The 12,212-nt window shown below is 38.8% G+C and overlaps 1 non-coding gene across 1 annotated transcript; it reads right to left on the reverse strand.

The window, feature by feature from the left end:
* Positions 1-11,697: 11,697 nt before the first annotated feature.
* Positions 11,698-11,808, reverse strand: LOC140975969 (small nucleolar RNA R71). Its single transcript, XR_012175105.1, has one exon. It is a non-coding gene; the product is annotated as a small nucleolar RNA R71 (small nucleolar RNA).
* Positions 11,809-12,212: the final 404 nt, after the last annotated feature.

Here is a 12,212-nt window from a genome sequence, read left to right on the forward strand (position 1 = left end):
ATAAACAATTAGTTAATGAGCCCTAAAATTTTTAGTTAAAAGCTATGAAGAATTTTAGGCCCAAAAAGCTTAAAAGTAGGCCCATTAAATCCAAACACGCTCCCGAAAAATATTTCGTGTTGAAAAGATTTTGAAAATATTAGTCGAACCATTAAAAAGTCTCCCGATTCGATAAAATTTGCGTACCGTTAAAAATAAAATCCTGCGGGCAAAAATACCCAAATAAAATCCTATTTTTGAAAAATACACTTAAAAATGCTTTAAATTAATTTATAAAAATAAATCGTGTAATAAAATAATTTTCCTTAAATTCTCCGATCTCCGTTCCTCGATCGAACGTGAAATGCACCTAGAAACCCTAATGCGTGAACTTTTAAAATTTCATGATAAATCCTATCATGCATGAATTATGCAATGAAATGCATAAAAATAATTAAACACAATTTAATGGAATAAACATTCATTTAATGCTTTTAAAAATTTTAATTAAAATGCCAAGGAAGTTCAATAACTTGCATGCATGCCACCTTTTTAAAGTATATTTACTAACATGCTAGATTACCACTTCTTAAATAAGTCGTTATTAACTTATCTCAATACTCCATCTCCAGTCCGGCCTCACTTATTTAACTGAAAAGGTGACAATTAAACTACTACGTAAAATAAATAAATTAAAGAAAAGAATTTAAACACTCATGCAATAATAAAAAAAAAATCATTTTAATTTAAAATACTAGAATTATGCATGGCTTATACGTAGTCTAATCTACGGGTTCTAGAGCTCTCCCCCCCTTAAAAGAAATTTCGTCCTCGAAATTAAAACTCACCAAATAACTCGGGGTACCGACTCCTCATCTCTGGCTCAGACTCCCATGTATCTTCCTCCTTTGAATGGTTGAGCCATTTGACCTTCACTCGCTTAACCAGCTTGTTCCAAAGCTTCTTTTCCTGTCTATCTAAGATCTGCACTGGTCTCTCCTCATAATATAGGTTCGGAGTAAGCTTCAATGGCTCAAAGTTCAGGACATGCGAAGGATTCGCCATATACTTCCTCAGCATAGAGACGTGGAACACATTGTGTACTCCGGTCCGATTCGGCGGAAGAGCAACACGATAAGCTAACGTCCCAACTCTGTCGAGGATCTCAAACGGTCCAATGAATCTCGAACTGAGCTTCCCTTTCTTTCCAAATCGCATGACACCTTTCATAGGTGCCACTTTCACAAAGACATGGTCGCCGACTGCGAACTCTAACTCTCTCCTTCTTTGATCTGCATAGCTCTTCTGTCGACTCTGAGCAGTCCTCATTCTATCACGGATCCGGGCTACTACATCAACAGTCTGCTGAATAATCTCTGGACCCAACTCGGCTCTCTCTCCTACTTCATCCCAATGAACAGGAGATCTGCACTTACGGCCATACAGTGCTTCGTACAGAGCCATACCTATGGATGACTGAAAGATGTTGTTATAGGTGAACTCCACTAATGGCAAGTTCGACTCCCAACTCCCAGAGAAATCAAGGACACAAGCATGGAGAAGATCCTCCAAAATCTGAATGACTCTCTCTGACTGCCCATCTGTCTGCGGATGAAAAGCTGTGCTAAACAGCAACTTCGTCCCCATAGTCGCATGCAAACTCTTCCAAAAAGAGGAAGTGAATCTGGGGTCTCTGTCAGATACGATCGAAACTGGAATGCCATGGAGTCGGACTATCTCTCGGATATACAACTCTGCATACTGAACCATGGTGAATGTCGTCTTAATAGGCAAGAAGTGCGCTGATTTGGTAAGACGGTCTACAATCACCCATATAGCATTCGATCCCCTGGCTGACTTCGGCAATCCGGTCACAAATTCCATGGTAACATTCTCCCACTTCCACTCGGGAATAGGGAGAGGCTTGAGCAAACCCGCTGGTCTCTGATGCTCTGCCTTCACTAACTGACAAGTCAGACACTCAAATACAAAGCGTCTGATATCCCTCTTCATTCCTGGCCACCAGTACAATAACTGCAGATCTTTATACATCTTCGTGCTCCCTGGATGAATATAGTACGGTGACAAATGGGCCTCTGATAGGATGTCTGCTCGGATAGAATCACTGCTGGGAACCCATATCCTGTCCCGGTATCTCATAATACCGTCACTAACTGTATACAAGACACTGCCCTTGGCCTCATCTCTCTGCTTCCACTATGCCAACTGCTCATCTGCTGGTTGACTACTGCGAATACGGTCCAGAAGGGAAGACTGAATGGTCAAGGTAGATAGACGGGGAACTCTACCTCGGGGAAAAGTCTCAAGATCAAACATCTGCATCTCAAACTGAAGAGGCCTCGAAACTGCCAGATGAGCCATCACTGCAACTTTTCTGCTCAGTGCATCTGCAACTACATTAGCCTTACCCGGGTGGTAGCTAATGTCACAATCGTAGACCTTCACAAGCTCCAACCAACGCCTCTTACGCATGTTCAGTTCCTTCTGCGTAAAGAAATACTTGAGGCTTTTGTAGTTGGTAAAGATCTGGCACTTCTCCCCATACAGATAGTGCCTCCAAATCTTCAAGGAAAAAACTACGGCGGCCAACTCTAGATCATGGGTAGGGTAGTTCTTCTCATGGGTTTTCAACTGACGAGAAGCATACGCTATCACCTTCCCATGCTGCATCAATACTGCGCCCAAACCGAGCTTCGAAGCATCGGTATATAGCACGAGCTCACCGGTCCCTGACGGCATGGCCAGAACTGGTGCCGAGATAAGAGCTTGCTTCAAAGTATCGAAACTCTTCTGACACTCCTCGCTCCACACAAATTTCACATTCTTCTTAGTCAGTGCTGTGAGTGGAACTGCAATCGAGGGAAATCCCTTAATGAACTTCCGGTAGTATCCTGCTAAGCCAAGAAAACTGCGGATCTCTGATGCATTCTGCGGCACAACCCAATCTCTGACTGCTGCAACTTTCGCTGGGTCTACCTCAATGCCACTGCTAGAAACAATGTGGCCTCAGAACGCCACATTCTCCAACCAGAATTCGCATTTACTGAACTTTGCGAATAATTTGTGCTTCTGCAATGTCTGCAACACTATGGTCAGATGCCTGCTGTGATCCTCCTGATTCTTGGAGTAGACGAGGATGTCGTCTATGAACACTATCACAAACTGNAGGTCAGCAGCAGCAGCAGCGGGGACACCCAGCCCCGAGGAATTTTGAGCACCCAGTTTGCCCTAAGTGCTCACGTCGCCATCCTGGATCATGCATGTTTGGCTCAGGAAAGTGTTATAAGTGTGGTAGTCCAGACCACTTATTTCTGCAGTGCCCTCAGAGGAATCCGCCTACCCAGGGCAGAGTTTTTGCTCTTCATGTGACAGAGACGGACCCGGAGTCGATGCTTATGACAGGTATCTTAATGCTTTCAGTTAATTATTGAATTTCAATGTTTTGGGAATCGGGATTGAGATTATGAACTTAGAATTGCGATAGGATTGCATGCTCTACTCAGTTCCATTTTCGGGAATTAGGTTAGAAGAACTCTGGCCTTTGCATATCTATAAGTTAGTTCTTGTGATTATTGTGTTCAACTTAGAGTTACTATCTTTCAGGGAGAATTTTTATATCTGGTTCTGCTACGAAAGCCCTGATAGATTCAGGAGCTACTCACTCGTTTATTTCGGAGACCTTTGCTAATTCCCTCAAGGTCATGACTATTGGACTAGATGTCGCATTTTCCGTAGCATTGCCTTCTGGAGAGGAGATAACAGCTTCCAATGTGATCCGAGACATAGACCTTGAGCTGCATGGAAATCTTGTTTATGCGGATCTCATCTTATTGCCGATGCCAGAGTTTGACATCATTTTGNATGACCTTGAGGGAATTAGCAAAGGTCTCCGAAATAAACGAGTGAGTAGCTCCTGAATCTATCAGGGCTTTCGTAGCAGAACCAGATATAAAAATTCTCCCTGAAAGATAGTAACTCTAAGTTGAACACAATAATCACAAGAACTAACTTATAGATATGCAAAGGCCAGAGTTCTTCTAACCTAATTCCCGAAAATGGAACTGAGTAGAGCATGCAATCCTATCGCAACTCTAAGTTCATAATCTCAATCCCGATTCCCAAAACATTGAAATTCAATAATTAACTGAAAGCATTAAGATACCTGTCATAAGCATCGACTCCGGGTCCGTCTCTGTCACATGAAGAGCAAAAACTCTGCCCTGGGTAGGCGGATTCCTCTGAGGGCACTGCAGAAATAAGTGGTCTGGACTACCACACTTATAACACTTTCCTGAGCCAAACATGCATGATCCAGGATGGCGACGTGAGCACTTAGGGCAAACTGGGTGCTCAAAATTCCTCGGGGCTGGGTGTCCCCGCTGCTGCTGCTGCTGACCTCTGTTTCTAGGCGGCCCGTGAAAAGGCCTCTTGTTCTGCTGCTGATGCTGCTGAGGAAGAGGGCGGTGTGGTACTTGGGCTGGTCGCTTCCCCAAGCGATCTCTCTCAATATCACGCTGATCCTGCTCTGCGGCTAGGGCTCTGGAGACAGCGACCTCATAAGAAGTAGGGTCAGACACCCTAACATCACGGCACAAGATCGGCCGTAGACCCATCAAAAGATGCATCAATTTGGCTCTAGAATCATTCGCGATGAGGGGCACAAAATGACAGCCCCTTTCAAACTTACGGATGAACTCCGTAACAGTCATATCTCCCTATCTCAGGCTCATGAACTCAGTGGTCAGCCTGGTGCGCACTTCCTCCGTGAAATATTTGGAGTAGAATACCTCCGTGAAGCGCTCCCAAGACAGTGTAGCCAGATTCAGGGCTACTGAAGCTCCTTCCCACCATAAGCGGGCATCTCCTCCGAATAGATAAGAGGCACAACGAACTCGATCTGCATCCCCAAGCTCCATAAACTCGAAAATAACCTCGAGGGACTTGATCCAGCCCTCGGCAATCATGGGGTCCGACGTCCCTGAAAACTCCTTCGGACGCATCTTCATGAATCTCTCATAGACAGCCTCGGGCCCTGTCGGCCTGGTCACCACAGCATGGTTTTCCGCAAACTGTGCGAAGAACTGAGTCATCCCAGCTAGCATCTGGGCATTCATGTCCGGTGGAGGTGGAGGGGGTAAATCTCCCTCCTGCCTCTGCTCCTCCCTGTCCTCTTGGCGAGGCTCCTCATTTCTAGTGCTCTCGGGAATGCGTCTAGGGGGCATCCTGTTCCATACATAACCCATACGTAACCAACATGCATAATTCCATAATTTAATTTAAATTTAAATGCTGCACAATAAAAATCAGGACGTAAAATAATTCATGAAAACATGCTGTTAAATAATTCATGCTTTAAATAAAATACGAAAATCTAAAACTTACAAACCGAAGACGTGACTTCGTGAGCTTCTCGAGGTCAGTAGTAGTGCAACCCTATACAGAACCATTGCTCTGATACAAGCTGTAAAGGCCTAGAAATCCGTATTTGAAAATTTGCGGAAAAATTTAAAATTTTCTTTTAAACTAAATAAAATATCCAGTTCATAAAATAAACTGTTGAATAACGTATCCTGTTTAAAAATAGCAGCGGAAGAAATTAATGTTGTAAAAATAACTGCAAAAATTTTATCCAACGGTAGATAAAAATGTTTGCTCGATAACAATAATAAATGCTGAAAAGTGAGGTCCTCGGGTCCCACTACAGCCGACTCGAGCTGGCTCACTGATCCCCGCCCTCGGTCCCGGCATCATCAGTACCTACAACAATCAAGTCTAGTGAGTCTAAAGACTCAGCAAGCATATATCGTAAATAACAAGTAAATAATTAATAAAGTCGCATGCAAGTGAAAATTTCCTGTAATGAGGTGTAACGTAAAATATCCTTTCAATGGTAATTATAGTACGTGCATAACTGAACTGAAAATATCATAGTGAAAATGTTTGCTCCTTGGAGCCCTGTAATGAAATAACTTGTAATAATTTTCTGGTGAGATTATGGTCTACGCAAGTGGTCCCTGAACTGAGCTGACCGGTAACTGGCGACCGGAATGAAACTGACGACCGGACCGGTAACTGACGACCGGACCGGTAACTGACGACCGGATTTAATAATGTATGTCTGATCAGACTCTTGCCACAGTATACTGGGTGAAACAACTGAACTGACCGGTAACTGACGACCGGACCGGTAACTGGCGACCGGATTTAATCATGATAGTAGAGTGACCACAAGAAATATCGCATAAATCTCAAAATTAATATTTTTGCACGTAATATAAATAAATAACATCATTAAATATGAACAATTTCGATCTTCTTGCATTAAAATCATGTACTTGCGATATTTAAAAATACCTATATGGCTTGATTGAAGAGTGAAAGAAGATATAAACATGCCTTGGTTTGTTTTGACAGAAAACAAACGAAATAACGACGCGGCGCGGCGGAGACGGAGTGCTCTTCACTTTTTTACTTTTTCTCTCTTAATTCCTTTAAACCAAACATGCACCATAATTATTATAATAGCGTAAAAATCGTAAACGTGATGCATGAACATTTAAAAATATCATGATTTGTGCTCAGGGCGCTGCTAGGACTAAAATCTCACCCCGGGTGCAAAATGACCATTTTGCCCCTATAAACCCAAAAATTGTCGTTTCACCCTTGGACCTCTAAAATTGACCCGAATCTTACCAAACTCTTTAAATTGTCCCAAAACATTTTTAAAAGCATTCTTAGACGTAAACTCGAGCCAAAATCGTAATTTAATCGATTCATTTTAAAACTTGGACCGGGGTCCCGGTTTTAACCCGAATAAACTCGAAACTTAACCAAATTTTTCTCAACTTTTTACCACTCCTAATAAACACTAAAAAGTCATAAAACAATGTAACCAAGCCCATAAACCCACGGTTGAAAATTCCAGAAAACCACCTAAAGTTCGGTCCATTCTTTATTGCACTCTAGCACCCTCATCTTCCCAAAATTCATGCACTAGCCAAACCCGATGTACCAGCCATGAACCAACAAACCATGGACCTATACCAGACCTCAATGAGCCTACCAGAACCAAGGAATCAGCCCCATGCACAAGAGAAAACGCGATCACTCCCTTGCCTCCAAAGGCCACTGCCCGCGGCCGATTTCTCTATCACAAGCTCGCTCGGTTTCAGTGATGGTTCCAGCAGTGTTCGAGCTACCCTCGGCCTTGGCTCAGACTCCACACGGTCTGTTTAAGCCTCGGATCACCCTTGCACCGACGGTTCCAGCCCATTCACCCGATCTCCTTCAACCCACACCTTACGCAGCAATCATCCCTCTCGGCCCTTCACACTACAACCCCAGCACACTTTCTAATCCTTGAAACAGCATCCTGTCATCATTAACAGCCTCCTAGAAACCCAACACAGCAGCCCCTTGCACGGGTCACCAAATAAAACGTGAGCCACAACAAAAAGAATGAGGGAAACATAATAAATCAGAAAGATTTTCCTCTTTGTGCCTGGATCGAAAGAAATATCATGCAAAAACACATTCCATAGAATATATGACATGTATGATGCGAAAACAATAGGTACAATGCGTGCCTTATGTGTTTGATGATCAACAACGAGGAAAGGAAGGCTTCCTTTGCAAGAGCAAGAGAAATCGATGGGGCCTCTAGCTGCAAGTGGTGAAAACGAGAGGGAGATAGGTGCTTTGAATGGGGCGTCGGCTGGTACAAATTTTAGGTTTAGGGTAAATGGTGTTTAGTAGCTTAATTATATAATAAACAATTAGTTAATGAGCCCTAAAATTTTTAGTTAAAAGCTAGGAAGAATTTTAGGCCCAAAAAGCTTAAAAGTAGGCCCATTAAATCCAAACACGCTCCCGAAAAATATTTCGTGTTGAAAAGATTTTGAAAATATTAGCCGAACCATTAAAAAGTCCCCCGATTCGATAAAATTTGCGTACCGTTAAAAATAAAATCCTGCGGGTAAAAATACCCAAATAAAATCCTATTTTTGAAAAATACACTTAAAAATGCTTTAAATTAATTTATAAAAATAAATCGTGTAATAAAATAATTTTCCTTAAATTCTCCGATCTCCGTTCCTCGATCGAACGTGAAATGCACCTAGAAACCCTAATGCGTGAACTTTTAAAATTTCATGAATTAAATCCTATCATGCATGAATTATGCAATAAAATGCATAAAAATAATTAAACACAATTTAATGAAATAAACATGAATTTAATGCTTTAAAAAANCAATGAAACATGGTACTCACATCGCAGATACTATTCTCGAACTCGAGCGGCCTATATCCTTCTTAGCAGCGGCTGAATCGACTAGGAACTGTTTAGAATATACAGTATTACAAATATGAGTTTCATGATACTCATCATATGAGCATCTCATATTCTTTCTACTATTTGTATATTCAAGGACTTTATCTATGTAACTAGCATGTGTATACAAATAAAGAAGCGTCAAAACAATAATTTCAAATATTATTAAAATAAAGACTTTTATACATAGAGTTTCATTGTAAACACTCGGCCAACACTTGGCTCGACGTGCACCTACTCTAACAATCTCCCACTTGCACTAGAGCCAACTACCCATATGCTTCAAACCTATCGATTCGCGATGCTTCTCGAATAATGGTCCAGGTAAAGGCTTAGTTAGCGGATCAGCAACATTATCTGCGGAGCCGACTTTGTCAATCAACAATTCTCCTCTTTCCACAATATCTCGGAGGATGTGGTACTTTCTCAATACATGTTTGGACTTCTGATGAGACCTTGGCTCCTTTGCTTGAGCTATAGCTCCCGTGTTGTCACGAAACACCGGGACAGGAGCAACTCCATTAGGAATGACGCCCAACTCTTGGACGAAATTCCTTATCCAAACAGCCTACTTTGCTTGAACTGATGTAGAAATGTATTCGGCCTCAGTGGTGGAATCCGTAATACTGTCTTGCTTGGAACTCTTCCAAGAGATAGCAGCACCATTGAGCATGAATACGAACCTAGAGGTTGACTTCGAGTCATCGATATCGCTTTGGAAGTTAGAGTCGGTATAGCCTTCCAATTTCAGTTCTCCACACCCATAGACCAAGAACAACTTATTGGTCCTTCTCAAATACTTGAGGATGTCTTTCACAGCTTTCCAGTGTGGAAGACAAGGGTTCGATTGATATCTACTCACTAAACTTAGTGCAAAAGCCACGTCAGGACGTGTAGATATCATCTCATACAAGATGCTACCAATCGCAGATGCATAAGGAATGCTTGTTGATGAAACTTAAAATTAATAATTTATTATATGTTAAAACCTATATTTTAAAATTTAAGTTTCATTAAAATTATAAAATTATGTTATTTTAGTATTGTGTGTTTATATTTAAATGTCTTACTAAGTATGTTTTATTTTCAGGTTTTCAACGTGTTGGTAAAATAATGATAACTCAAGCTAGAAAATTCAAATGGAAGTGATTCAAATATTTTTGGAATCCTTGAGAAATTATCTACAACTTTACAGAAGACATGATTGCCTAAAAAGTTGGTTAAGATGATCAAATTGTGAAAATATCAAAAAGAGGACAAATTTACTTTAACCACGACCAGCATATAGTAAAAAAATCATAACTATTTCAATATTTAACCAAATGAGGTGAACCAAGTAGCCAAATTCATATACAGACAATTCCCCACATGTTTGCTATTTTGAGCTGAGTCAAATTCGGTGATTAAAGTCGTGGAACAAAGCATTGAAAGAAGGAGCATGGAATTGAAGTTGGAGGAGACAAAGACTACTATTACAACTACATTGCATTAATAGAATTTTTGACCCTTTCTCTCATTTGGCCTATAAATAGAGGCCTTGTGCTAGCTTGAGAATCATTCTATCTCATTGTAAAATATAGTGTGAGTGTGTATAAAAGTTCGAAGTTCCAATATATTTTTCATTTTCCAAATTATGAGTGATGTTTTTAGTGTTGATCAAAAGTAAGTTCATGGAAAGCTAAATCTATTATGTCAAGGTGAAGAGGATGAATTCTTGGTGAAGTAAGATTGTTTATATTTTGTATATTCTTTCTTTATTTCTTTTCATTTTGCTAATTTCTTTTTATTGTAGGTATAAAAATGAATTATTTGTTGTTATCAATTTACATCAAATGCTTGATACCATTGAAGTGGTTATCTTGATTTGTTGTTTAATTTTGATACAATAAATATTTCATCAATTATTATTGTTATATTATACATACATATATATATATATATTTATATAATTATATCATATATTTCATTTAGACGATAGCGTGGCTCTGCCGGTTGTTCTAAATGAAATATTATGATATCTAACAATCTAACATTTACTTTATCGCAACTAACTTTTACTTTCCGCATCTAACATTTACTTTATCGCAACTAACTTTTACTTTCCGCATCTAACTTTTACTTTCCCGCAACTAACTTATTAAATCATATATTTCATTTAGACAATAGCGTGGCTCTGCCGGTTGTTCTAAATGAAATATTATGATATCTAACAATCTAACATTTACTTTATCGCAACTAACTTTTACTTTTCGCATCTAACATTTACTTTATCGCAACTAACTTTTACTTTCCGCATCTAACTTTTACTTTCCCGCAACTAACTTATTAAATCATATATTTCATTTAGGCAATAGCGTGGCTCTGCCGGTTGTTCTAAATGAAATATAATGATTTAATTTAACATTTATTTTATGCAGTTATATATTTATATAGTTATATATATAATCATAGGTACCATATATAAAATATCGGTGAATTCGGTATTTTCTATAGTGGGAACTATATTATATTAGGTGTGTGTTTAAATATTTAATTTTCTTGGAACCATTATTTATGGTGGTTTCCTTTGTTTTACTTTTAGTTAAACAATATTGCATAAACCAAGAATAAATCCTCGAGCCTTGACAAAATTTATAATTTGTAAACTTCGTTCTTGCATTTGGTAATCTATAAATTAATAAATTTAAACTTAAAATAACCTCTCTGTGGATCGATCTCGTACTTACGAAATATATTACTTGCAGACAACCTACACTTGGGTGAATTATAATTTAAGTAGTAGCAAGTTTTTGGCGCCGTTGCCGGGGAGGTATAAATTAAGTTTATATTTGTTAATTATGTTTTATTTATAAGTATTGTGTTTTTTTTTTGTATGAGTATTTGGAGTTGGAAAAAAAGTGGTAGACTTATTCGAGTATCTGAAAATAATTTAAACATGGATGATAATTCAAATAATCAAGATAATGATAACAATAATAACAACAATAATAATAATAATCAAGAACATGATCAATTAAGAACACTTAGGCACCATATGAACCCTATTAGAACTAGTGCCCCATCTTGTTTAGTTTTTCCTCCTGATGCATCTAATTTCAACTTTAAACCTCAAATTATTCAACTTTTACCAAATTTTCATGGCTTAGATTCTGAAAATCCATATTTACATCTAAGAGAATTTGAGGAAGTTTGTAACACTTATAATGATCAAAATTGTAGCATGGATATAGTTCGATTAAAGCTTTTCCCTTTTTCTTTAAAAGATAAAGCTAAAACATGGCTACAAAATTTGAGATCAAGTTCAATAAGATCATGGGAAGAAATGCAACAACAATTTCTCAAAAAGTTTTTTCCTTCCCATAGAACAAACTCTTTTAAAAGACAAATTACTACTTTTTCTCAAAAACAAGGAGAAACATTTTATCAATGTTGGGATAGATATAAAGAATTACTTAATACATGCCCACATCATGGTTTTGAAACATGGAGAATAGTTTCTCACTTTTATGAAGGTCTAATACCTAAAGATAGGCAAATGATAGAATTCATGTGTAATGGAACTTTTGAAGATAAAAACCCAAATGAAGCTATGGAGTATTTGGATTCATTAGCAGAAAATGCTCAAAATTGGGATAATATAGGCACAATAGAACCACCAACAACTAAAATCAATAATTCAACAAATGGGGGTGGTATCTATAATCTTAAAGATGATATAGATATTCAAGCTAAACTTGCATCTTTAGCAAGAAAAATTGAGTCATTAGAAATGAAAAAGAGTGGTCAATTAAAAAGTATTCAAGAAATTGTTTGTCATATATGTGATACACATGATCATGCTACAAAAGATTGTCCAACATTACCTTCATTTAAAGAATGTC

Source organism: Primulina huaijiensis, chromosome 4, assembly GCF_012295235.1.
Source record: "Primulina huaijiensis isolate GDHJ02 chromosome 4, ASM1229523v2, whole genome shotgun sequence".
NCBI classification, from domain to species: Eukaryota; Viridiplantae; Streptophyta; class Magnoliopsida; order Lamiales; family Gesneriaceae; genus Primulina; species Primulina huaijiensis.